Genomic DNA, 26,349 nt, shown 5'->3' on the forward strand with positions numbered 1-26,349 from the left:
CCAATGATCAGGGATGATGGGAGTTGAGGGCCACAAGTTGCCCACCCCTGATGAACAAAGGGCTGAACTTTACCCTAAGGAAATCCAGTTCCCTGCTCAGGCTGATGCCAATTAGGAGGCTGGCAGACTGGGCTCACTCACTTATCAGATCCTGGCTAAGAGACAAGAGCTGGAAAAAGAAGATCCAGGAATGAAAGCTACCAGAAGGGGGAGGATTCAGCACCACTCTTTCATATGTTTTTTTTGCTCTTGAAACTGAGACTTTGCCAGTTGCTAGCTTATTAGCTAACTCTGGCCAATTGCTATCTCTCCACTTAACCTAACTCACAGAGAGGTGAAGATAGCATTCGTGCGTGGGGGAATGTGCCCTTCACTTCCTGGTGGATAGAGACAAAAGCAAAGAATGTAATAAATCCATATGTTAGCATATTTTTTTAGTACTGGTCCACTGCACATTCACTGTGAGTCTGGTCTTTGCTGGTTCCTGCTATTTTTTTCTATTCTTCCCCCTCCTCAAGCCTGCCAATGCCGGTCTATATTTTAAATAAATAATGCAAACTTTTTCATGCCCTTCTGTGTCTCTTTCATTAATGCTCTGCTATTATTGCATTACTTCTATTACATTACAATTTATACACCTTTCTTCCTGTTGTAAGGAACCCAGAATGGCTCCTTGCCATTTCACCTGCACAAAAACTAGCCTGTGAGGTAGGTTAGGCTGAGAGTCTGTGCTTGGCCCCATCACCCAGTATGTGTAGACTAGAACCCAGATTTCCACCAGATCCAACACTCTAACCACTGCATCACACTGACTTTCACACTGAAAACTTCAACTGACCATGCTACTTGGTTCATTCATACACTCCTTCTCTCCCACCACTCCCCACTCTCATTATATATCCCAGCCCAACTGTTTCTCTCTGGCCACCACCTCTCCTGCCACCAGCCATCAATATAACTGATTTTGCTCATACTCCCTCCTGCCTTTGTTGTTTTGGACAGAGAAATCTCACTAAGTTCAGGACATCGATTCTTTCTCCACCCCAACTCATGCAGTTTCCACTCCAGGGGCCAACTTCTCAAGCAGTTTTCTCCTGTAGCCTCTCTTGCTACTCCATGCCTATGCCTACTTCAGCCTATTTTCTCCCTGGGAAGACCTTTATGTTTTGTGACTTCAAATATCTTTATTGAGAAACAACATTTGCTTTTGATGCCACCTTACCAACACCTATACACCTACTTTTCCTTTGGAAGGTATGATTAGGTACTGCTTGTATGAGGTGTACTGTTGGGTTAGGTTATTCGTTCTAAATTGAAAATTCAAAGAACTGGGTTACTGGCTTGTGGAACAAAAGGTTCTGAGAGACTATGGAGGTGAAGGGCTAAGAGAAAATGGTATGTTTCAGCAGATACTTATAGGAAAGGGTTGCTTATATGGGGGAAGACTACAGTATCCTAGCAAACATACAGCCTGATGGGAAAGCACTTCTGCAGTTTTAAGTCCTTCTGAGACCCACTCAGAAACAGCTGAATTAATATTTAGCTTTTGCCTAAGTTGTGGAGCTGCATACTGGATTCCAGGAAAGCAGTGGGGGCTCATTCACCTGTCCACTGGTGGTAAAAGCACTGTTTTCAGCTTCTGGTTCTGGCATATCTTGGTTGTCACATTGCTTCTTGACTCAAAGATGTTGTGTAGGATGCAGCAAGCAACACTACATTTGGTACAAGATCTTTCTCTAAATCCAGAAGAGTGTAGAGGAAGTGTCACCACACCTTCAAGCAGCAAAAAAGGCATTATAAAGTGAATCTTGCATGACCATGCTATTAAGTTTTTCTCTTTAGCTATTCTCAGAGCCCAGGACAGTGCCATGCTTGAAATGCCAAGGTGCAGCGCATGGAGGTCATTTATTGTAGCAGTGCAGTGATGGTGATGAAGAATCTGCCCACAACTAGCTCATTTGCCAAAGTCGAATTCTAGAAGACAGCTGTGCCATCATGGCTTTTCCTCAGCTCCCCTGTGGAAATGCACCTAAATTTGACAGATGGTGTCAAACTTTAAAATGCTTCCCCTTGTCCTACAGGTTTCCATGATTCCAGAAATAAAGGTGAAACATTTATTCCTCTCCTCTTTGGTACTCTGTTCACAAATGCAGTGCCTAGGGTATGACAATGTTCAATTTGCTGTCTTCAATGGTCTTTCAAAGCACACCTGGCAAAGGAGCTCTCTTGATGTTGTCCGATACACAAAAAAGTCATGGAACAAAGTAAAGCATAACATGCTAGGAAAGAAAAGATAAAAGGGTTTATGCAGAGCCAGTGTAGTACAGAGGTTAGGAGTGTGGTACTCAAGAGATCTTGGTTCTGATTCCCCACTCAGCCATGGAACTCACTTGGTGACTTTGGGTCTGTCATACCTCACAGGATTGTTGTTGTGAGGGTAAGACTGAGAGAAGGAAGATAATTATATAAGGTGGCTTGACTTCCTTGAAAGAAAAAGGGTGGGATATTACTATAATAAATACTGTGGTGTGAGTAAGGGAGTAATTGAGCACCAGCTCCTTTCTATGCTCATCTTTTTTCCATTGGAGTGTCTGTCACAGAGTGTTTTTGGTGATGTCTGCTCTGCAGATGTTGCTGAGGTGCTGAGAGTGAGTGGCTCCTCCACCTCTTATGGTGACATAGGTGGCTGCTTTGCATGTTCTATGCCACATGCAAACTGATGAATCTAATCTAGGGCCCACTGAAAGGGCAGGTCAGAAGAGTTAGGGAGGGTAAGAAAGTGCTGTAGTGGCACATATGGAATGGGCTTGCATTGTGACTTGTTGAGTTGCCATCAAGCTTTGAAGCACATTCACCCAACTTTCACTGGCTGGTTTTTACTCCTTTGTTGTTCAATCAAAGCAGTATGAAGTTGTCATGTCTTCGTGCAGCAACTTGCCTAATGCATGGATGCTGTCAACTGCTGTCCAAGTTGACCAAACAGACAGCAGAGGCTTGCTAGTGCTTCTTTTACATTCCTGGTCCATTATTTCCATGAAAATGCCATATATGCACTCACCTCCTATTCAGCAGTATAAACTCTTGCAAGTTATATTTGGTTTATGTAGCTGCACCATCCATTAGAAGTGTTTCTTCCTCCACTAGCTCTTTTCTTGGTTCTCTGGGCTCTTCAGCTACCAGGTTTGGTAGTTGTGTTGGCTCTTCCAGTTGGACCTCTTCAGGTAGAACCATGTCTTAAGTCTCTTTCCCTCAGCATCCCCTTTGGGGAAACCAAAGAAGCAGGAGTGTACAAAGGTGGGGACTGAAGGGAATGACCATGTTCCTATCCTCACTTGAGACATTTCAGGAAGATGTGTTCCCTTAAGCTTGCTTCCAAAATCTTTTTGTGGTATTTGTACCATCAGCATAACTACAGTACTATGCTATACTCATCACTGCTCTTCTTTCACAGGCAGGTGCCTGGGTGTAGCAGCTCATTGAGTTCTCCTATCTTTAGGGCAGATCTCCATACCTTACACATGGAGGTCTATGCTTTACCAAACAAAATGCTGTTAAAGTACTCCACTTCTCATATGGCTGTGCCCAAGTTTCTAGCATTCTGTGGCACATCTCTGGGGTTGTGTTGCACAGGTGCAGGCTTGATTTCTTTTCTCACAGAAGAAGGAGAGGGTGTTAGGCAATTTGGACTGGAGAAGTACATGGTTGGCAAACCTGTCAGGCAGGTGGGCTAGTTGTTTGGGACAGAGGAAAGAACTAACTAGATGTAATGTGAGCTCAGCTCAGAATACATTTTTGGAGTGGCTCAGGACCTGGAATCTTAACATGCTTGCAGACAGGGAGTTCTTGTTGTACTTGCAGATTGATTCCAATGGGTGGTTCATTACTCTGTCAGTGGCTCAAGGAGATCATGCTGCCAGCCATATAATGAGGAACCATGTCCCTCTGACCTAGCAGGATAGTAACAGACTTGTCATAGAATGGCAGGGTAAATGGCTTGACCACTGACATCAGACATCAGGAAATCACTGCTGGGTTATTGTGCCACATGAACCAGGTCATTGACCTCTAAACCCCGAAACGGCTTGGGGTCCGATTACCTGAAGAATTGAATCTTCCCATATATATCTGTCCAGACTCATAAAACAGTATTCAAAGGTTCTCTTCAAGATCCTGGGTAGCTATTAAGTTGTGGCACAGTGATCATGATATGCACATGGCACATACGCTGCGCTTTTTTATGGACCAGACAAATCTTTATATTTTCCCAGGCTTGTTGTCTTTCAACAATTCTTGCTATTGAATCTTTTATTGTATTTTTAGTTGTTTATACTGCTGCTGGTTTTTACTTTGGTTTTATACTATAGTCTTAAACTTCTAAAGTTTTTATATTGTTTTATTATATGTTATGCTTTTAATTGTGTTCAACTTCCCAGAAATCTTCAGCATTTGTGTAGTACTGAAACACAATAAATTAAATCAACTTGAGGTATGTGCCAGTCATAGATTTCACTCCCCAGTTTATCTTTTACAGAAAATGTACATTGTTGGGTAATTTAAAATGAATTGCATTGCATAATTTCTTTCTTTCCAAATATTTGCACGTTTCTGTAATTTCTGAGAACAAGTGAATCATCTTGCATTTTTCAAGCACTGTTCTGTGGCCAGCACTTTCCCTACTTTTCCCTGCTATTCTGCCATAGGCAGAACTATCCTTGTCCTGCTGGAAAACATTCAATGCTGGGAAGGCCCATCTTTATGCTGATAACACTAAAATATAAAATAATGCCAACAGCTGGTGCTACAAATGGCTTTTAAAAACGATGTTCATTCACTAAATTCCTCTTGCTACTTTTGACATGAAACACGCAGTCTCTAATTATTCTGATCAAGACGGTGAAATACAAAAACAAACTTTAATTGTGTTTAACAGATATTTAATCAGGATTCACTGAACTACAGATTAAAGCTGAAATTCATAAACCATAATTACCCGATTGTCGCAATCTTTTTGGTCCACATTCTGCTTCCGTCTGGGCGTCTGGCACTTTGCCCTGAATTTCTTTTAGTGTCTTCTCAGCTTCATTGCTGTTCATGTTTTTCCAGCAGAGATTTAGCGCGATTACAAATATCTGTTCTTGGCACCTTTATCAGCTTTTCTTTTCTTGTGAAAAGTTTATTTCTCTTATGTCTACACCAAAAATTCTGGATAAGAGACTCAGCACTTTGTTGCAATTGTTTCAATCATCCTGCCAGAGTGGATGATCCATTTCACTTTCTTTTTCTTTCAGATATGAAAAGCTTTAGCTGAAAAGTCTCAAGTCTGTATTAGTGTTGGCTCAACAATGTTAGAATTGTCCTTTTTTAATTCTTCCTGAGTTTTGATAACAGCACTGTGACAAAGAAAACTTAAGCAACTTGAAGGATCTTTTGCTTCATCACTTTACTTCTGCACAAGGAACTATTTCATCTGATAAAATGCTTGTGTATCTGGTATAGTAGTTGTCAAGCCTCATATTATACATCGAAGAATAAGAAAAACATAGTCCTTGCTGAATTGGTCTGTTTGACTCCAAGATCTTGGAAAGTAACAGGGCAAAAATCTGTAGGCAGGAGATAATAATATTGAAACTGATTTATCTTCTCTTTGAATTCCTTTCATGCACAGCAAAATAAGTGTGACAGTCCAGCAAGTCTTGCTGGGACTTGTTTTTGGGAAAGTCAGTGAAATACTTGCTAGAGAACAACTGCACATGGTGCAATTCTTCTTCCTTCGAAGGGACTCTTAGGAACATGGATAGCTGCCTCAAACCAGGTCAGTCTCATTTAGCCAAGCATTACCTGCACTTAGTGGCAGTGGTCTTCAAAGTTTCCAGCAAAGGTGTTTTCTTTCACTTGTTTCCTTGATCCTTTCAGTTAGTGATTCCAGGGACTATAGCTGGATCTTTCTATAAGCAAAACACTAAGCCAGGGGTCTCAAACTCAACTTACCTGAGGGCCGCTGGAAGTAGAGTCTGGGTGAGGCTGGGCCGCATCAAGTATTCCACCACCGCGGTGGGGGTGGGCCGCTCATCCCGCGGCCGGCCCAGGCGCCGCCAGCGCTTTGAAGGCCACAGGGCCCCTCCCCCGTGCCCCGCTCGTCCCGGCAATTGGCCCGCGGGCCGCGAGTTTAAGACCCCTGCACTAAGTGATGGTCAGGTTGACCCCCCACCCCCCTTTACAGATTCAAGTCTCCAGATACTGGGAACTGTAGAGTCAGACAACTGCTTTAATAAAACAATGCCCCATTCTACAATAATGTATGAAGGGACTTGTAATGTCTGTCTGTCTCTTTCTGCTTTGTTCAGTCATAGGTTGTCATAACTTTCCTAGTTCCAGTCTCATCATTAAAAAAGCTTATTCAGAGAGAACTAAATATCATCAGTGCAATGATGACTGAATTGCAACTTCCTACTCCTTGAGTTTTTACAGAGTCCATTATGCAGTGTTCACTTCTGCCTCTTGGTGAGTCTTAAGGAAATAAGTTTTTTAAAAAAGAATCTTCTTTCCAGTTTGAGACTGTAAGTCATATTCATTTAGCTCCAAGGCTTTTACCTCCACATTTAAGCAGTGATAAAGAAATTGCTATACAGTGTGACTGTTATTCTTAATTGATACTGTTCCTCTGAAAACAGTTCACAGGCCTTTGAGAGACAAAATTAGATAAGTTTAATGTAGCCAATGTCCCCACTTGCAGCACTGCTAAAATCTATTTAGCAGATCCTTCTTGGAATAATCTGTCCCCAGACTTGAAGCTTAGTGATTTTAAGTGTTTTATGTTAATGATAACAGTTAGTGCTGAGAACAGATGTACCTGGCTGTGGTGTGATCTATTCTATTAGGCTTTTAGGAGTGCTGTATTCATATTGGCTTAAATTTTTATGTCAATTTTCAAGGTGTGATGACTGCACTGGGTGTACTCAGTGTTTTCCCTGATGTGTGATACATCATTTATGTGTGCATTTTCACAATATGGGAATATCTGCACAAACAAGTGAGTATATTTTTCCTATTAAGTTGGTGAGTCAAAATTCATGCTTGTATTCTTCCAATGTAGGAAAAGCCGCCCCGAGGCTTCGGCGAATGGGGTGGCATAGAAGTCCTCTAAATAAATAAAAGTACATTGCATATCAGTGTACATACAAATGGAATATTTATTCACACATACACATGCAATATATTTTAGTTTATCCAACTCGATAAAGTATTCTTGAGGAAGAAAGAAGGAAAATACTTTCTTCACTGTAACATCAGCAGGATTTGGCACAGCAAAGTACTAATGAGATAACTAGTTGAGGAGAGCTAGCTGATCAGCGAACTAGGTGATGACAAACAACATGAAAAATACTTTGTCTGATGTGATAACTATTTGGGGCATTATGCACAAGGGCACTTTACCAATGCATAGAGATCACACTGATTATATCGTCAATGAAAGATGCTTCAGACCAGCTTGGTGTCCTCCAGTGGTGTTGCACTGCATGAGCCACAGTTCTCCGTTGGCATGGTCAATGGCCATGCTGACCGGATATTATGGGAGTCATCATTCAATAAGTCTGGAGAACACCAAGCTGAGGGAAACTGCTTTCAGATGACTCAATTAACTGTACACTTAGAAAAGCACACAGACTTCAATAATGACTTTACAAGTGCTCATGGCAAACATAAAACGTCCCAGAAAATGTTCTTTTTTTGTTATATCACAAAGTGCATATTCTTCTTTTGCTACTGCTTTCTGAAGTTGCTGAAGGGAGCCAATTGAATTTTTACACTAAAAGGACTGAAAAGTCTATAATCTAAACAATTTGCAGAATCACTGAGAAATTCAGAAGGAGAACAAATGTAATGCTAGTTTCCTAAAGAGAGATGGATTTTGGGTGCCTATATTATGAAATACACATCTCTCCTCACCATTCCCAAAAGGATAAGGGCAACAAGCACAGGAAGGAATCTTTGGAAGAACACCCAAAGCAGCCCTGAGGGGTGTAGATTGGATATAGAAAGTCTATCACAGCATCCAACAGGTTTATTGAAATAGGAGGTCCTACAAATCTGAAATCTCAAAGAACAATTTTCTACTGATATCATGAAGAGAGTTCAAAGTTCAGCTATTGTAATGCAATCTTAATTTTACAATGGCTAGTTGACAATTATCCAACTGCTCATGGATAGCCAAAATATTGAGTGAGGAATGTCAAAGGACATCATATATGGTACTTACTGTATTGCTAATTGTGATACTTCGAGTGTGAAAAATGTGTTGCAGTATCATCATTCATAACTAGCCCTTGATTACAGTACCAGTAAATGAAATACTTGTTTAAATAGCCCAATGAACTTAGTTGCTGCTTGTCTGAAAACAGAAATGCAGTTGTTCATACAAATTATACAAGGCAGCATTATAGACACTCTATCCAACTTGAATAAACTAATGTAACTCTAAGCAAGAAAGATCCCAGGAAGGTTAAAACACAGGACTATTTAAATAACTAGGTACGAATATGCTGGGAGGCATCTGGAAACAATACAAAACACATGGGACCATGAAAGACAAGTAAATTACTCTCTTGATTTGGGAAGAGAAACTGAAGGTGTCAGTTCAGCTCAGATCAAAAGATTTGGCTTTAGGCCAAAACTTCACAGGTTCAACTTTTATGCCAGCTTTTAGGCTTGTCCCTGGTGATAAAGCAGCAGGGAATACAAGGCTGCACTATGGCGTCAGAAACATCATCTTCTGGATCGGAAATTTATGACTGAACCTCATGTTTTCTATTTTTATTTGTAGGGAAAAATCAAATGGATGTGATGGATGTGGATACTAACTTCCCAACATATGTTTCAGGGCTAAAATGCACACTCTAATATACACTCAAGCATATGCATTTATATATGTTGATTGTCCCAAATCCTGCTAGTCTGATGCTTCTCTGCTAAAATCAGGAAATGTGTTAAAGTCATGAAACGTAGCAACATCTGATTCTGTAGAAGAAACAAAAAAACTACGCTGCTTTTTTAAAAAGGCATACAGAGATATTGGAGTGATCAAAACTATTTTTCCTTGTTTATCCGGACAGTGACCCTGTGCTGAACTTCACAGCCCTGTTCCTTGAAATTTCTTTTAGAGAGGAAACAACTTGTGCATTTGCGTTCTGCATCCCTCTTCCTTCTCATCTCATCCCTGAACAAGAAAGTTATACCTCAGAACTGCAGGAAGATAAATGTTATTTACATCTGGTGGTGACTGGAGGGGTGTATGGAGAAAGAGATACTGAGCCCAAAACACCTCAGGTTCTTAGCCTGACCTTTAGAAGTTGGAGAACAGCAGTAGAAGATTCGTGCAGGTTGTGTTAAGATGGCTTGATATTAAGAGGTAAGATTCTCACCCAAGTAGAGGAGGCTTATACAGGTCAAAACCACAGCTTTGGAATGAAAACTATCTGTTACCACTCAGGACTGAGACTGCCTTGTACATGGGGCTGCTGCTGAAAATGGTCTACAAATTTCAGTTTGTTCAGAAATGGCTGCAAGGTTGCCTACTTGAACTGGGTGATAAGAGCAAACCATTACTTTGCTATCTTCACAGTTTCCCAAGTCCTATTCATTGTGGTGTCCTGGGACAAAGTTAGCTGAAGCACTGCTTTTGATGTACTTCCCTTCACCATGACAACCTCTTTAGAGGCACTTGTCCCACTGCCCCAGCAAGTGAGGTGAGGCAGGTGGCTATAGGACAGGCATGTTTTCAGTGGTGTTGGCCAGGCTGCAGAAGGCCCTCTCCCAGAGAGGCCTGTTGGCACCTACTTTAGTGTAATTTCATGTTAAAATCTTTTAATTACCTAAGTATTTTAATATTTAAATGATTTCTTCTCTCCGTGATCTGATGCTATTTTATACTTTTTGTTATTTTATTGCATAAATTTAAATGACTTTATTTCTTTTTCTGAGCTGTTTCAAGAACTTATTGATACAGCATATTATAAATGTTCAACTCATACCTGTGATTGCACTCAAGATGAGATCTAGAGCAGACCTTTAAATCATTCATGTCTTTCTCTATTTATCTCATACTTGGGAAGGTTCCATGGGATAAAGTATTTATTTGAACAAAGGGTAAAGAGGAGCAAAAATACTAGCTGGATCTTCTCTTGCAATCTCAGAACAGAACTCCAGGAGGAAGGAAAACCACATGAACATGCCCTAAAACGTGCTCCAATTCAGGCTTGTGGGATCTATTCTGTTCCACTGTTAACTGCAGGAGCATACAGAAGATAGACTACTTGTAGATTTTTAGATGATTTGTTGTTCACCAAGGGCTCCTGATTCCCTTAGAAGTTTTAAAGTTGCAATAAAGTTAAGAAAATCTAACTAAAAGAATCACTTCTCTTTCAGCCTCAGTGTTCTGTTACTATGAAACATGAGCAATATTATTATTTCATTTCTATAGTGCCCAATAGTCAGAGCTCTCTATCGAAGTTTTAACCAGTAACCTTTGACAGTTCTTTGTGCATTTCAGCTTTCCTGTTTTAGAATTTGGTATTAGAACTCCTGACCTGTAGTAAGTCTGTTGCAGGTTTGTACTTGCACATATGGTTTATCATGATGTGTGTGCAGCCAGTAATTGGCTTCACCCCAACTCACCATTTTGCATGTGGCCCTACCCACCTCAGATATTAGTTTGTATTTACCTCTCATTATTATCTATTGAAGTAGATCCAGTAAGCCTGAAGTGTGCCTATCCCTGCTTTACTAGAACCCTGAGGTCCAAAAACCAAAGTGAGATGAAAATTATTAGATCAGGTAGGCACTCCCTGACACAAATAATTAAAAAAATAAAAAATAAACAGTGTGTATGTGGGCACAAACGCAGCACAGAAATTTATGATCACTACTAGAATCAAGCTCACAAGTTATTTCACACAGGAATCCTAGTTTCTTTCAGTCATTCTTTCAACAATGTAATTTCTTGGGGAGTGGGAGTTTTTAATTGCTGCTGTTGCTAACATCTATAGTCATACACACATACAAATTTAATTGCAAATCATCCAGAGATCCAGCCATAGATCCCCATCAACCTTTTGACCACAGCTGGCACCCAAACAAATGATTTATTTCTTTATTTTCTCTAATAATAAAACAATGATAGCTCCATCCAAACCTCCTCAACTGACAGTCAGGGAAAAAGTACAGCAATAGCATTCAGCTCCAAAGCAAATAAGGAACAAATGGCAAATAGTTATGAAAGCTCAGTCTAGTACACATTCTGATTCTTGCCTATTATCAATAAATACAGAACGGATCCATTTCTTTAAGTGATGTTAAGACATTGTTTTGCTTGCATGGAAGGACTGATTTTCAAGAAATGAAAACAAGAGCAATTAGAAGAAAAGAGAATAGTTCAGGAAGTGGTATAGCTAGACTAATTGGCAAGAAAGATTACCATATTCATTTAAATACATTTTAAATGTCATTGTAACCAGGAAGATTTTTTTTTAATTCGAAGAGTGAACCATAATAAGTATTTTCTTGGAACATGCCATGCCCCAGTTTAAAATAATTACTTTTAAAATAATATTAAGAGAATAAAAATGAGAAGGCCAAGGAGTCTGGAAGGAGAGGTGCCTGGCATAATGGTCCCCATGGGCAGCATGGTGCAGACACCCAAGGTTATGCAAAGCTTGAACTGAATTCTTAGTGCCATCTTTCAGAGTTACAGGGAATTAGTGAAATACTCAGAAGCAATAGCCTGCTTTCCTTAAAATCTTTGGATCTGACCACAAATGCCATGGCTTTCATCACATTCGTGCAACACTTCTGAAATAGTCTGGACATGCTAGTTAAGATGGGAAATAAATACAAATGCATTTACATATAATCAAATCATGTATTAAATTTATTCTATGATTAATGAACAATTAACATTAAAACAGTGGGCGCAACTCATGGCAGAGTGGTGGATTTAATGTTACACTTCTGAACAACGAAAATAATATTTGTGTAATGTCCAAATTGATTCTGAAAAGATGACAATTGCTCTAAAATTCTAAGTGTGTGCAAAATGCACACTTCTAGTTTGCAGAGGCCAGATTCATCAGAGTTAGTGCTCAAAGTTGCTGGCAATACTATAACCATGCATTTTTGTTAAAATGGAATTTACTGCAATTTCATTGCTAGAATCACCACGATAATTATTATTACATAACCATTTTCTACCTTTCTTCCCCTTGCAAGAAATCCAACATAGCTTACAGGGTTCTCTCCACTGCATCCTCATATCAACAACTGTATGAGAGGTTAGGCTAAGAGCCAAGTTACCCAGTGAGCTTTATCACCAAAAAGGGCTCAGAACCTGGATCTCCTGAATCCCAGTCCAACACTCCCAATCAGTACCCTACACTATCTCCAACTGACTAGAACATTTTCTTAAAAAATAAGGATGCACTTTACAACACCTTGGCTCTTGAGCAATCCACCACCAGCAATTTCCAGGTTTGAAAAAAGGTGGCCTAATTGGTATCCAGAATGTGCATATGACCATCGAAGCATGTGGCTGGCAACTGAGAAGAAAGCCTCATAATTGGGATTGGGAGAAATCACAGTGCCACTTATCAGGTTGTGGGTCCACCTGTATTCAAAGAAGCAAGGAAGGGAACTGAGGGAGCCATACTGTAGCAACAGACAGCTTCTCCTGTGTGGCAACCACCACTTGTCAGCTAGGCAGCAGTGCAGAAGATGCCTTATTCATTTCCTAAGAACAATTCCTACACAGCATTGTATGTGGATGAGCTACAGAAAGGAAGTGTGCATGTGTTATGAGCCAGTCAGAACTCTCAAAGGAAGATTTTTCAGCTGTCCTGATATTGCTTATAATTATTAGATCAAATTCAAACCAAGCCTAAATGAATTTCCACACTGATAATCTCAAATTAACTAACACTACAGTTTCACTACTAAAATAAATGCTAAATACAAAGGAAATAGCTGTGACTATTTAATATTTATATTCAGCTTTTCAGACCCTAAAGCCCCAAAAAGTGGCTAGCAAACATTTCAAAACAAAAGAGGAAGAACAGAAAAAATAGACTGGTTAAGAAGTGCCAAGGAACAAGTCTATTAGCCACTCTGCACAGGGAAATAGCTGTCGACAGCCTGACAAAACACCTGCAGCCTGGGATCTTGATGAATCTCCCAGAAAAGTGAATTCCGCAGCCAGAACACCACCATCTAAGGTTGCCGCCAACTGCAGTTGTGATGGCAAGGCTTTATTGGATGACCTCAAAGAAAAGGCAGGGTTCATGCAGCTGTATTTTTCTTTCATGTAGGACATGTAGATATAGGCAGATCTATGCCAAGCTTTTGTATAGAAGTCTATATTTCTGACTCGTTGGAAGGGTTGTCTCTTTTTCTGGTCCTAAGAGAAGCCCAAAGTAAAGTAAGGCACTGAAGCACAAAGGAGAGTTTCTAATGAGAACCATGCTCCAACAGTATCTGGAGCTAATCTAAAACCTTTTTCTGACCCAATATTTAGAGCCCTCCCAGATTCCACCCACTTGAAAAATGGAAGGTGTTCAAGAAAGAGCACTGGAGATTTGAACTCAAGAGTTCATGCTTTGGGTATACTGCCTGCCATGGTGCACTGGCTCTATAGACTGCAAGAGCTAAACCAAATGTTCAGCTTATCATAATTATGGAGAGATGCATGTTAATATTTAGTGTTGCATTGTATTTATATTCTACCCCTTTTCCCCTCTTGTGAGAAACCCATCAGGTACATTCACACCCAACTTGGACTGGGTCCATGGTTCTCTGGGAGGGTCTCTTTAAAAAAGTCTCCACTGACTGCAGGAGTTTTTTTTAAACTCCTGTGTGGATCTGTGTGGAATTTCAGGAGGAACTTTCTGAACCCTGTGGTCTCATTCCACATCAGGGCACACATACCTGCAGGCAAGTAAGAAAAACTATTATGCATAGTTCCAGTGTGTGACGAGTTACTTTGGGCCTTTGGATCTTGCAAGTGGGTTTCCTGCTGTATTGCTGGTCCTGGGCTAATAGTTTATGGTCTCTGGTTCAGGCTCAGTGTTTCAGGATCAAGAATCCTTGGTTCTGCAATTGTGCTTAGCTCCAGTATCTCTTCCGCCAGGACCTCCCCGCCAGTTCATCATTGTTTATATACATGTCGCTATTGGACTATGGGGTCATGAATGATGGATAGAAAGGGAAAGGCAAGGATATGAGCCTGAATAGTCATTGCAGGCACTGCACATTTCCAGCATACAACAAATGCTTATTATAAAGCACAACAGACCTATTCCCGCTGCCCTGCTTGCATAGGTGTGCCATTACCAGTCTTACAATGTTATTGGATGCTGTAGATGTGACTATGCTGCTATTTGTGCTTATGTATCTCAGAACTGGACACAGCATGTTTCTTTTCACTTTGGAATCTCATATTTGTTTCTTGTCCTCTATCACATCTCTTGTAAAAAAACCCTGTTTTTTTATTTGAACAAACAATTGTTATTAGTGGATCAGATATGGATGAAGTATATTATTACAAACATGTTTGTTATGTATGATTTGCACTGTTTAATGGCAAATCATCCTATGATGTTCTTAATTTTGTTATGCTTGGGGGTGGAGGGTTGTTTGGTTTCAAGCATTTAGTCATGGTTACTTGTATTCTGAACTTTGAAAAAATAATAGAAAGGAAATTTAAAAAGAAATAAAGAAAATATTTTCAAAATGATGTGGAAATCAAATCTGTCCCACAGTAATTTGATTTGTAGGAAATGGAGAGAAAAGCATTACAAAACAGAATGCCTTGAAGTGCATTGTAATTACTTACATGTGCAAACACCATTGTCTAGGTTTAGGCATACAGTTAATAGTAGCAGCAATAATAATTCTATGCCCTTATATAGGGACATTCATTCAAAGGAGCTTGAGGCTCTTGGCAAACATCCATTAATTAAGCCTCAAAATATAAATGAAGAGGTACAGAGGTAATATCCCCCTTTATAGTTTTAATGCCAAGGAGCTGTAGTCAAAAACTCAAGGATATATTGGAGTTAAATGTCTGACAGAGATGAGTTCAGCTGCAAAGTATGAAGATGAAATGGGCTTCCCTTCAGTTGAGAAATACGTTCAAGTTGCAGTGTTTCCAGCTCTATGCCATGAAAACTGCACTGTGACTGAGTAATCTGGCATTTACTGGGTAGGCCAAAAAATTGAATAGTTCCTGATCAGTGTTTGGAGCATCAAGTCTAAAACAAAACAAAAACAAACCCTGTCATGAAGCTGCATCAGAAAAATCTATCTGAAAGATGAGGACAAAAGTTGTATAATGGCAGATTAATCTTGCCATTTGCTTTTTTTTTAAATGAACCAATAAGCCAATCTCATAGGCTGCATATGGGTGCTAAATTATTTTGTACGCTACTCAGAACAGAGTTGCAGATAGTTCCAGCAGATGACTTCATCTAATCATGTGCTCATTCTCAAAGCCAAAAAGGCCTGATATTTTATCCTAATCTACTTTCTTTAAAACCAACTGTTCTTTGTCTCCAGAACACAAGACTTCACAACACTAAAACCAGCATTCTATATTCATTGAGGTGGGCTATCCAGTTTTTCAACTAGGGAAATAAAAATGCCTCATTGCAATAGTTCACTAGGTAATTCAGCTGCCTCACATTTACTCATTTTAGATAAACCATTCAGCTTTCAAGAATCAATTTTCCAAAGCATTTGAAACAGGAGTGCAGAACTGCAGCCTCACGGGCCAAATCTAGCACTTCTGGAGTGTTAAGTAGGTCCTCCAGGTTTCTCCATGGGCCATACCCCATTCCCCCGGCCCCACCACTGATTGTTAGGTGGTTTCACCAACATGAAATTATTTTATAGCAATTACTGGTGCCAATAAGAAAATCTGGTTTAAAAAGGTAGAGGCACGGTACCTTTGTGGGCTTAAAGAAAGGTGTCCATGGGCGTCATGTTGCCTATCCTTGCCCTAAAGTATCTGATCAACTGGCATTCTGTCATACAACTTATCTCACATTTTCTCATTTTTAGGTCCACAAAAATGTAACCAAAATGATAAGTACTTCTTTTAGAATAGACTGACTGGTTCAAACTAGCTGGTGCTATTGAGATGTATACTTTCAGTACATAATTCACTTACATGCTAGCTCAATCACTGACACTGGAGATAGAAGGTACTGCTTTGGTATTGTACAAAACAAAAATCACTTTCTAGAAAGGAACCATACCATCTAGAACTCCTCTGGTTTGGGGATATGGAAAGGGTTTTGTTGTTAGTTAGTTAGTTAGTTAGTTAGTTAGATTTCTGCATGACTCATGGGTCCTCTGAGGTGTAATACTATATTCCAGCCTTTTCATTCAACCTACTTTTGTGCATGGCACATCTGATCAGTCGACACCATTTTGCTAACATGGAGAATGACACTCCTTTGTATTGTATTAACTAGACAACTAATGACAAAGGATTTGATCTAGCAGAAAGATCCAATATTATTCAAAACATTATTTAAAACTTGTTTGGGTATGGAAAGCCAATTAATTATACAGAGGTAATGGACAGTTACTTTACAGTTTGGGGCTTTTGCTTTATTTTGTTTTTCATCCTAAGTATAAAACTCTTTTTTAACAAATCTCACTTATTGGCGGCAGCGAGTGGGGGGAATAGAGAAAGAGAAAGAAAAAAAACGTTCACTGGTATATCAGCGTTTATAGAGGAAAAGAACACAGGAGCACATTAAATTTACCATAAACAAGTAGTTTCATACGACATCAGTGACTGCTACTATAATTCATTTGTCATATAAATTATGTCCATAGGGAAGTCTCATAAAATTAATTAGGCCAGAGACAGGGGAAAAACAAATCAAAAACTTCTCAAAGCTGCAACAAATACAGGTTCTAGACAGAGCAGCATCAACAAGATCAGTCAAAATACTTCTTCCATTCCCATGAGGCTAACATCCTCATACAGAGAAATTTCCTGGCCTTATCAGCTTGAAGAAAACTATACTGATTGCTCTCAGGACACAGTAATATTGAAATTTAAGTACTGAAAGCAACACAGTCTTATATGAATTACAAATTGAGTTTTGTTTTGTTTTACAAAATCTTGAAATCAAACTGAGTAGCTTATATATTTAATATAGCAAAACAGAGTTATCCCTCTTTGTCAGGATACTGTAAAGAAGTATAAGAAACTTTATTTAATAAAAGAGGTTCACACCTCCAGACCAGAACATGTGCCCAAATGCAATCTGCTGTCAAAGTGTGTGCATTTCCAAGTATATAATTTGATCTACCAAATATGCATTCAGTGATGCATACATTTGAAACATATGCAGGAAAATGTATATATTTTAGAAATACACTCAAATACAGTTAAAATGCACACAATTGAAGCAAGCTTTTGGCAAATGTATCTGAGAAGATATACTAATTCTTGCATGAAAAGGTAAAAAAAAAGGTTCTAATCTGATACAGACAGATCAGAACAAACTTTGAAATAGAATGCAGAGAATGTTGACCAGCTAGAATTTTGGTTGACTTGTAAATTCCTAGGTTACTCACCAGCTCCGGCTCATCAATAAACTGCTAAATCTCTCATACTTCAACCTAACCCAGAATATGCCAGCAGACCACATGTTTACAAACATTAGTCTACATGCTTTGAAAACATAGCCCTGCTAATACTTTGGTTTATTCAACCATTTTGCTGACTCTAAACCTGAACAGGTATAATTTGTTTTCACATTCTTCCTTGTTATCTTTGTCTTTGTTGACTCCCCTTCCAAAATATAGATTATAAGCACTCTGTCACAAGAACCGATGTTTTCACTTGTGTTACTTTATAAACCTCGGGAGGTCCATCACTTCAACCAATACATCTTCAGGATTTTTTTTTTGTCATTAATCCAAACACAGCTCAGCCATAATTCAATGTGTCTTGCAGCACCCCAGAAATGAGTCCTTTTAAACAGTGCCGAAATGACATGCCAAATTTCATAAGGGGCTTGGGTGACACTGACAAATGTCAACAGCAGAACTGTCTCCTTCTGCCAAACTCTTCATTTCTGATTTAATCTCAATTTGAACCCAGTTTTCTTCAGGTGAATAGCTATTACATTTTCCTGTGGGCCTAAAGCTTAGGGTGCTAAGAGGTTCTGGAGGTAGACAAATGTCAGCTATTCAGCAGTCTCCAACTGAATATGGTAAAGGATGAGTTGCCAAAGGATTTTCTGCTGTGAAGCAACAGGTGGTTTGGCAACAAGGCTAATACTTGCTTGTTGGTTTTCACTATTGGTTCCAAAAGTGGGGAGGGGGAAGGAGAGACAATACCTCTTAAATGCTGCATTTCAAGCCAAATGTATGGAAATGAAGGTTTCATTCCAGCCAATTTTCTCTGTCTCTTACAAGATGGAAGGAAATATTCCAGCCGATGCTATTCTCCCCAACAAGCCATAAGATAGATGTTTGGGAACAAAGAGAAATGAAGACAAGCAAGAAATATGATGAGAGCAGTATTTCTTACATAAATGACAAATATGGTATTTGCTACAGGTGTGGGGTACAGTAAATGCACCCTTTCAGTTTTTGTTCAAAAATGCCATATACAATTTTAAACTGCTTCTGCATGAATCAATCAATATTTCTAATTCTTATACAATAAGAAATACAAAACACCTTGTTCAAGTCAAATGCATGATGTAGACTTTGTTACAGATTACGGGGAAAAACCAATATGGTAAATGAGATAAAGGATACAGTAAAAGAGACGAAGGCAGAACAGCAAATCTATACTACAAATAAGTTTTTAACTAAAATAAAGGATTGAACCATATTAAATGAAGATCTAATTAGAAATAAATGAAAGGAATTATAATAATAATTTTCATGCAGAAACTAATTCTTTATCTATTGTAATATAATGAAATATAGGTGGAGAATGTTATCCCCTTCTACATGGAACCTAATTTTCTAAAGTTGGGAATGCCTTACATTTTAGGAACCTCTATATGGAAAATCTGAGCATGTGGCTGTCTTTTAAAAATCTAATAATGCTAATGTTTATTTCCTATTCCTCCCCCCCCTCTCTGTGTGTGTGTAAGCCCCTCAGCATTATTTTTCAGCATTATATTATATACTGTCTAAAAAAATGTTAGCTCTTCTATGTACATCAGAGAAAATCCTTTAAGAAAATCCAACTACATGTACATATTATATACCTCATAGGAGTTAACAGCTCTTTGCTTGTATCTTAAAATAGGGCATCCATGGTCTAGTACCCTATAAGAATGACAATTGTGCCAAATTTCAAAGTACAGCAAGTTAAATTAAAGGTTGTGGCAAAGTTATCGTTCTGAAACTACAATATTCCTGTTGTACGCAGGTCTCTCACTCCCTCTTCTCCTCTGCAGCAGATTTATTATTAATGATAAAAATTTAATTTCTTTACCACCCCATAGCAAAATAATGTATAAAATAATACCATACAATATAAGCACCATAAAAACAACAATGAGAAAATGAATTTAAAAATTAAAAACTTAGATGAGAAGCCTTAGAAGCAGACCTTGTATTAGCGCTTAAGAGGTTATACCATCAATCATAATAATGTTCTCTTTGAGACACAGAAGACCCACCTGCCCATGTGAAGAGTTAAATCCAAAATTAAATGTTTCCCCCTTCCCTCCCTTTCAAAAAAAATCTAACGCTACTCTCAGGTTGGCTCCTGCTGCTTAAGGCTGGAATGTCTGCCACATCTCACTTGGTCCACTGGCTTCACCTCTCGTCTTCTTACACAACTTCTCCTCAATCTTTACCCACCCCCATTCCGGAGTGGCTCCCTCCTTTCACAAAGTGGGCTGGTTTCATGCTCTCCCTGAGCGTCTTCACTAGGAATCCTTGAAACTCCGAAGTAATCTGCCCAATTCTGCCCCTCCAACTCCACCTCAGAACTGGATGAATCTATCTGAGCAGGCTCTAATGTGTGAGAACTGAGCCCTTCTCTATAGCTGCCAGCACTGTGACAAGAATAAATGCTTCTCTTGGCAGAGGTCATATAGGTCCTTTCACCAATAAAGGCTGGTCAGTTGACTCTCCTAGTTGGATTTCTAAGAATCCAACTAGATGATACATGATATACTTGAAATGCATGATTGCAGGTGTACTGCTGGGGTATGGAGAACACATAAGGGCTTCCACTGATGCCTTCTATGAGTAGGCAGGCTTCTATCTTGCTTCCCTGCCTGGGAAGATGAAGTGCTTCCCTGTTTTAGAGATGAAAGGGGTCTCTTAGTTTTGCCAATGCTGTTGCAAATGTTCTCATATTAAATTCAGTGAAAATGACACTGAAGTGCTGAAGTGGCTGCAGGAACAGTGATGGTGTTCCTATATTTGACCTTCTTGCAATTAAAAATTGGGACAGGAAAAGAATCACTAAAACATAGTGCCAAAATACAGCTTAAGTAACATCCATGAGAAATTAAAAGTCCACATAAAGAACAGATTTGCATTACTTAACTCAGCTGACCATGAAACAGAAGACCTGTGGACTGAAACCAGAGATATTATTAGGGAAGAATGCAAAAAGAGAATCCCTGTGGCAACAAGAAAAAGTTTAGAGAAACGATGGAAGATCTCACAATTGTGAAGGACAGGAGGGAACAAAAGTGAAAGTGGGTCAGAATCCTGAATGCAATTTTTTCATGTCGAGGCAAAAAAGAACTATTACAATGGCCACTATGAAGGAAATAGAAGAGAACAAAAGAGGAAAAACAAGAGATCTAGAAGATTAATGAAATAAAAAAAATTCAAGCCCAGATTAGGAATGCTGAAAGACCAATGGGGGAACATCCTATCTGACCAGGAGAAAATAAAAAGGTGGAACAATATAGGGAAGAACTGCACAGAAGAGATAAAAGATGAAACTCTCCGTCAAAGCAGAATCTTATGAGGAAGAACTGACATTATTAGAAAGTGAGTGAAAGCTGCTATGAATGCCCTTGGAAAGAATAAAATATCCAGAATAGATAGGGTACCAAAACAACTATTCCAAGCTGCAGGGTTTGGATCAGTACAAATCCTAAACAGAATATGCTAACAAATATAGAAAACAACAACCCACAGACTGGAAATGTTCAATATGCATTGCCGTTCTTAAGAATGAAGTTGTTAAGTACAGCAACTTCAGGACCATTGCACTAATTTCTCATGCAAGCAAAACAATGGCCAAAACAATGGCCAAAGCCAATGCAGAATGTTACCCTACTCAGAGCAAGAAATGTCTGAAGTTCAGACAGGATTCTGTAAAGGAAGAGGCACCTGAGATCTTATCACAAATATACATTGACTACTGGAGCACACCAAAGAATTTCAGATCAGTCTGTGCTTTATAGATTACAGCAACACCTTTGAATGTGTGGATGCTTGGATGCTTCTAAAAGAAATGGGTGTGCCACAGCACCTGATTGTCCTGATGTGTAACCTGTATTGTGGACATGAAGGCATACCATGCCCTCATCACTCCCTTGATCATGGTTGCTTACGCATTCTTTAGATGGTGCTGGGACCCTGCAGTATGATTTCTATCAAGGTTGTGAAACTCTGTAGAACCTGTCTCTCTTCAGTTTGCAGACTTGCTCTCATGTTCCTGTATGAGAAAGTGAGCTGAGCTGAGAGAAAGTCCACAAATGCTTGCAAAACCTTGGCTGCACAACTGGAAACCTCCGTCCACATCACATGCAGCACAAACAAAGGCTGTAAATCATGTCTGTGAAAGAGGGACATGGGGTGCAAAGCATTCAGGGGAGGCTCACTTCCTTGCAAGTACCACACAAACACTGGGTGTGCTCACCAGGCAATCAGTCTCACTGAAGCAAGAAAGCTTTCCATCTCCAAAAGATACCTCACACATCCCTAGCATCTATGTCTGTCAGAATGCTTAGTATTTTTTGTTTGTTAGCTTTTACAGAACAGGGGAAACACATTTAATTTTGAAAATGAAAGAAAGTACAACCTTGTCTTGTGAATTTTCACTATTTTGTTACACTGAAGTTCCATTTAGAGGTTATGGAGCAGGAGAGCATGAGAGGAAATGCTCTTTGTGTAGCATTTGGCTCTCAAATATGCATTGAAACTGACAGTAGATACATTGGATCAACTGCTGATTAACATTATCATGTAGAAAATCTCACAGGATCTCATCCTGTTTGATAGGTGTGTTAAGTGTTGAAGGTGTGCACAATTTGGATACTGGGGTATATAAAAGATGTATAGTTATTTATACCTTATTTCTTGAGCTTCTGTCAATTACAAGAAAATGTATAAGGCACTTGTTTTAAGATAACATTCTATATTACTGACCTTGCTTTAAATTTCTTATCAGAACATTTAAAGTAAAAGAACACTGTTATACTTAAACTATAGGAACTTATACATTCCAGTCATCCCTTCCACTTAATATGCATATGTTAATATGCCTTCGTAAACCTTCTTTGCTGTAGTGGACTTTAAGCACAAAAAGGTTGCTGACTATTGGAGATTTATGTTACCCTGAGGGACTAGGACTTTTCAAAGAGTTTTTTAAGTATATCTCAAATATTTCCTTCCAATGGTGGCATTATAAAAGATAAGGACCAGAGGCAGTAGGTCCAGGAATGTTGTTATTATTTTAATTTCATGGCTATTGATAAGTCCCAAACAGGTTTCTGAAAAATTATAATGGACCTGTGCCTAAAAAGAATGGTATTATGAACTTGGCCCATCTCACTTTTTTTTGGTGGTGGGAAAAAGAGGACACACAATAACCTGGTCTGCTGAGCTATAGCTAAGCAGTAAATAGGTCCCCCCTCCCCCCCCACAAAAGAACCAGTCTGTCTGTTCACTTTCAGGACTGAAACAATGCAAAATTAAGCCAGACGTTCTTGTTCTCCATTCAAGTGGGAAGCATGTGTGATTATGTCTCAAAATGGGGAAGCATGCATGATAATGCTATCATGCAAACTAAAATGCAAAAACATCCATTCAAAAACAATCCCATCCTCAAGAAAACTGGACTTGCAGTTAAGCATGTAAATGTCACTAAAGTGGGGGGGCTGCTTGTTTGCAAGGCCTAAACATTCATGGATATATCAGGGAAGGTTTTGCACATCTCTAAGTCGGCTGCAAAGATAAATAACAGAGGAATGGGAGGCATGGGCAAAAGTCATGCGCCTATCTTAATCCAAACATGAGACCTTAAACCTGAATCTCACTCCACTACTCAGTTGCTGCCACTCTGGACTCAGCCCAATCGAAGATACTAATTACAGTGAACATCTGCCTCTTAAGTCATCATTTTCTTCATTTACTCCCCTCTCTTGTCCCATAAAAAGATTAAATAAAGTATAATAGAAGTGTAGCAAGCAAGCTTTATTCCTGAAGGCTGTTATTGTCGGAACCAATAACTATAAAGTTCCCAAGTCTGTTTTTCTCCTGCACTGCTACCTACCTGATGCTGTGTAATATTACTCTTCAGGTTTCTTAAATTACCTGGCAGGAAACGCAGAAAAGCTTTCTAGGGATGTATTCATATAGTTTGACACAGGTTAAACAAAAGGCTTCTACAACCACTGCAATATAAAAAGGGAAATCAACAAAGAAGCACTTCTGCTCCTGCAACAGAAAATCACACTATATAGGTAGGACGCAAGGAAAAAGTTGAAGCTGAATTAGAATATTGAATCACAGTTTTTTGGTGTGCCAGTACCATCTCACTAGCAGACTTCCTTTTGCACAACTCTGGATATAGCTCCTTTTCTTTCTTGATGTTGATAGGCTGTAGATCTATTGTTAGTGCTTTGGAACATGCATTGTTTAAATTAAAAAAACATGGCAGAAGACTTACTGTATGAGACCAAAGGTCTTTCAGGGCCAGCATCTGCTTTGAACAGTGGGCTGCCAGAGAGCTCCAATCAACCTATGAGTACAATACATGTGAAACAGTCTCCTCCTATTTTATTCCTACAGCATCTGGTGTATGCAGATACACTGCTTGTGCACATGGAGATTCTAATAGATCTTTATCTATAAATAAAAAATCATTTAATGCTACCTTTCAGCCCTAGCATCCCCCCACCCCAAAACAGTTTACAATTCAGAACCAAAAGTACAACAAATGATATAGAAGGTCTTGTATTAAATAGCCTTCAGTCAAAAGTGTAAAAAAGTGTTGCCACAAACATTATTTGTGGTGGAAAAACAGAATATGAATTTAATTAATAAATAAAATGCTTTAATTGCTGCTCTAACTACTATCAGGGATTAACTAATTTGATCTCTTTTAGAGCTAGCACCAGCTACCATGGTGAATAGTAAGCCACTAATCAGCTTGTTTACTATTACTTTGTCTCCGTAATTTCTTCCATGGTGTTTCATCATAGAGTTTCTCCCACATGATCCTTTCTGTCCACTAAAGTCATTTTAAGAAACCCAGTTTGGTTTCCCACCAGTGCCAGTGGAGGTACAATTGGTGGTTAAGCAGGACAGGGTTTTCCAGTTGTGGCACACAGACTATGGATCCAAGGTGGCTTCATGAGATTTGTGTTCTTTTCTCTTTGAGAGCATTTTGGTTTTTTTCCATACCTTGCTGGCTGGTTAGTTTACAATGACTTTGCACATTTTAAACTTGCTTCTTTTGCTATGGTGTTTTTGTTTGTTTTTTGCTTTGTTTTATTGCCTAGCTTATAAATAGCTTGGCCTTGTTATTCAATCTTCATCATTTCTGAGTTACTCAGAAATATTTTAAGGATTGGAATGTGGGATATAAATATTTTAATAAATTATATAATTTAAATAAATAACATGAAATTGATAAAGTCCTCAGTCCTCTTACCCCATTATTATTTTTAAAAAACATTGTATCCCATGATCACCTAAAATGCCCAAAGCATCTAACATTTCAAAACAGTAATAATATAGTAGGGCATGACAGTACGATAAAGAACAACTCATAGAACTCAGATAACAAAGAATTTAAAAAAATTACTGCAAAAACCATTCAAAAATTAAACTGGCCTACAGAGCAGCTTTGCTTCTTGTTACACAAATGGAATGCAGCCTTCCAGTTACTAAGTGAGATTATTCTAACCCCTCCCTTTCTTGGTCTGCCCTTTCTTCAGTGTTATCTTTCCTCCATATTCCTTTCTCTCTGTCTTCTTGACCTTGGATGCATTAAAAGGAGGGGAAATGTGTGGAAAATAAGATGGAGAGCTACCAGTCATGATTAGTGTATTGCCTCTAATTCTGGAATCTTTATAACAGTTGATGGGGAACATGGCTAGGAGGGCACTATTGAGCTTATGTCTTGCTTGAGGGCTTCCCATAATGAATCTGCCTGGTCCAGCGAAATAGAATGCTGGACAAGAAAGAATTTTGGTCTGATGGCTCTTTACAGATTAGTATACTTTAGTTCAGTTCCGGGGCTAATGTGCATTATTACTCCAACCCCATTTAAAAATAAGAAAAAGTTGCAAGGAGGGGGAAAGTAGTGACTGAAGGTGGTGGTTAATGTCTTTTCTACCATTACTCAAGCAGCTTTCCTTCTCTTTGCAGAATCCAGAGCAAATTTTTGCCCATGCTTTGAATTCTATGGGTGAAAGCTACTAGGGGTGGAGGGCATCATTCTGGAGTGATGTTTTTTCTTCACACTAAAATCAGTTGAACAACAGACTATGTCCCTGGACTGCAATCAGATATCAGGAAGCCCTGCTTTCTATCTGATGTTCAACTGCCTTCAACTTCTTTTTAGTTCAGTGCTGAAATAAAGACTTAGCAGAGCTAAAACATTAACTAAATCATAGCCTAACCTCATTCTTACCATCCTGTTTGATAGCACACTCTTTGCAGGATAGATATTTAGTTGAAATACTTGAGCACCATCAGATAAACAACAGACCAAAAGACAGAAAGGAAACTAAAGGCAAGGAGGTGAAGCTATCTTCTAAGTGTTTTGTTTCTAAAGTGTTGCCAGTCATAAAAGGACTTGACGTGCTAATATCTGCTCATTCAGACACTTACAGACATGCTAAGAGCATGACGGCTAGCAGGCGCTGCATTTAAGTGCTGTTACTGAGGCCCCCAAATATTGACAGAGTGCCAGACGCTAAGAAACTATTGATGTACGCAGCCGGCCTCTGCTCCAGACACCTATCAGACAGAATCTTTAAATGTCACAGATTAATGAATTTTCATGAAACTCTCTCTCTCTCTCTCTCTCTCTCTCTCTCTCTCTCTCTCTCTCTC

The 26,349-nt window shown here is 39.1% G+C and overlaps 1 protein-coding gene across 20 annotated transcripts in view; it reads right to left on the minus strand.

Moving 5' to 3' along the window:
- The window catches only part of ZBTB20 (zinc finger and BTB domain containing 20), a 635,479-nt gene that overhangs the window by 209,219 nt on the left and 399,911 nt on the right, over positions 1–26,349 (minus strand). For 2 of the 20 annotated variants that reach the window (XM_044442001.1, XM_044442016.1), the window contains one exon: positions 23,954–24,025. The exons of 16 other annotated variants lie outside the window; for them this stretch is intronic. The gene's annotated coding sequence lies outside the window, so the exon portion shown is untranslated. Of the gene's footprint in view, positions 1–4,990; positions 5,601–17,586; positions 18,509–23,953; positions 24,026–26,349 lie in introns of those variants that run through there. 2 more of the 20 variants (XM_044442013.1, XR_006415893.1) reach the window with 2 other exon arrangements.

The sequence above is a fragment of the Varanus komodoensis genome, unplaced genomic scaffold (genome assembly GCF_004798865.1).
Source record: "Varanus komodoensis strain SLA01 unplaced genomic scaffold, ASM479886v1 scaffold4, whole genome shotgun sequence".
Taxonomy (NCBI): domain Eukaryota; kingdom Metazoa; phylum Chordata; class Lepidosauria; order Squamata; family Varanidae; genus Varanus; species Varanus komodoensis.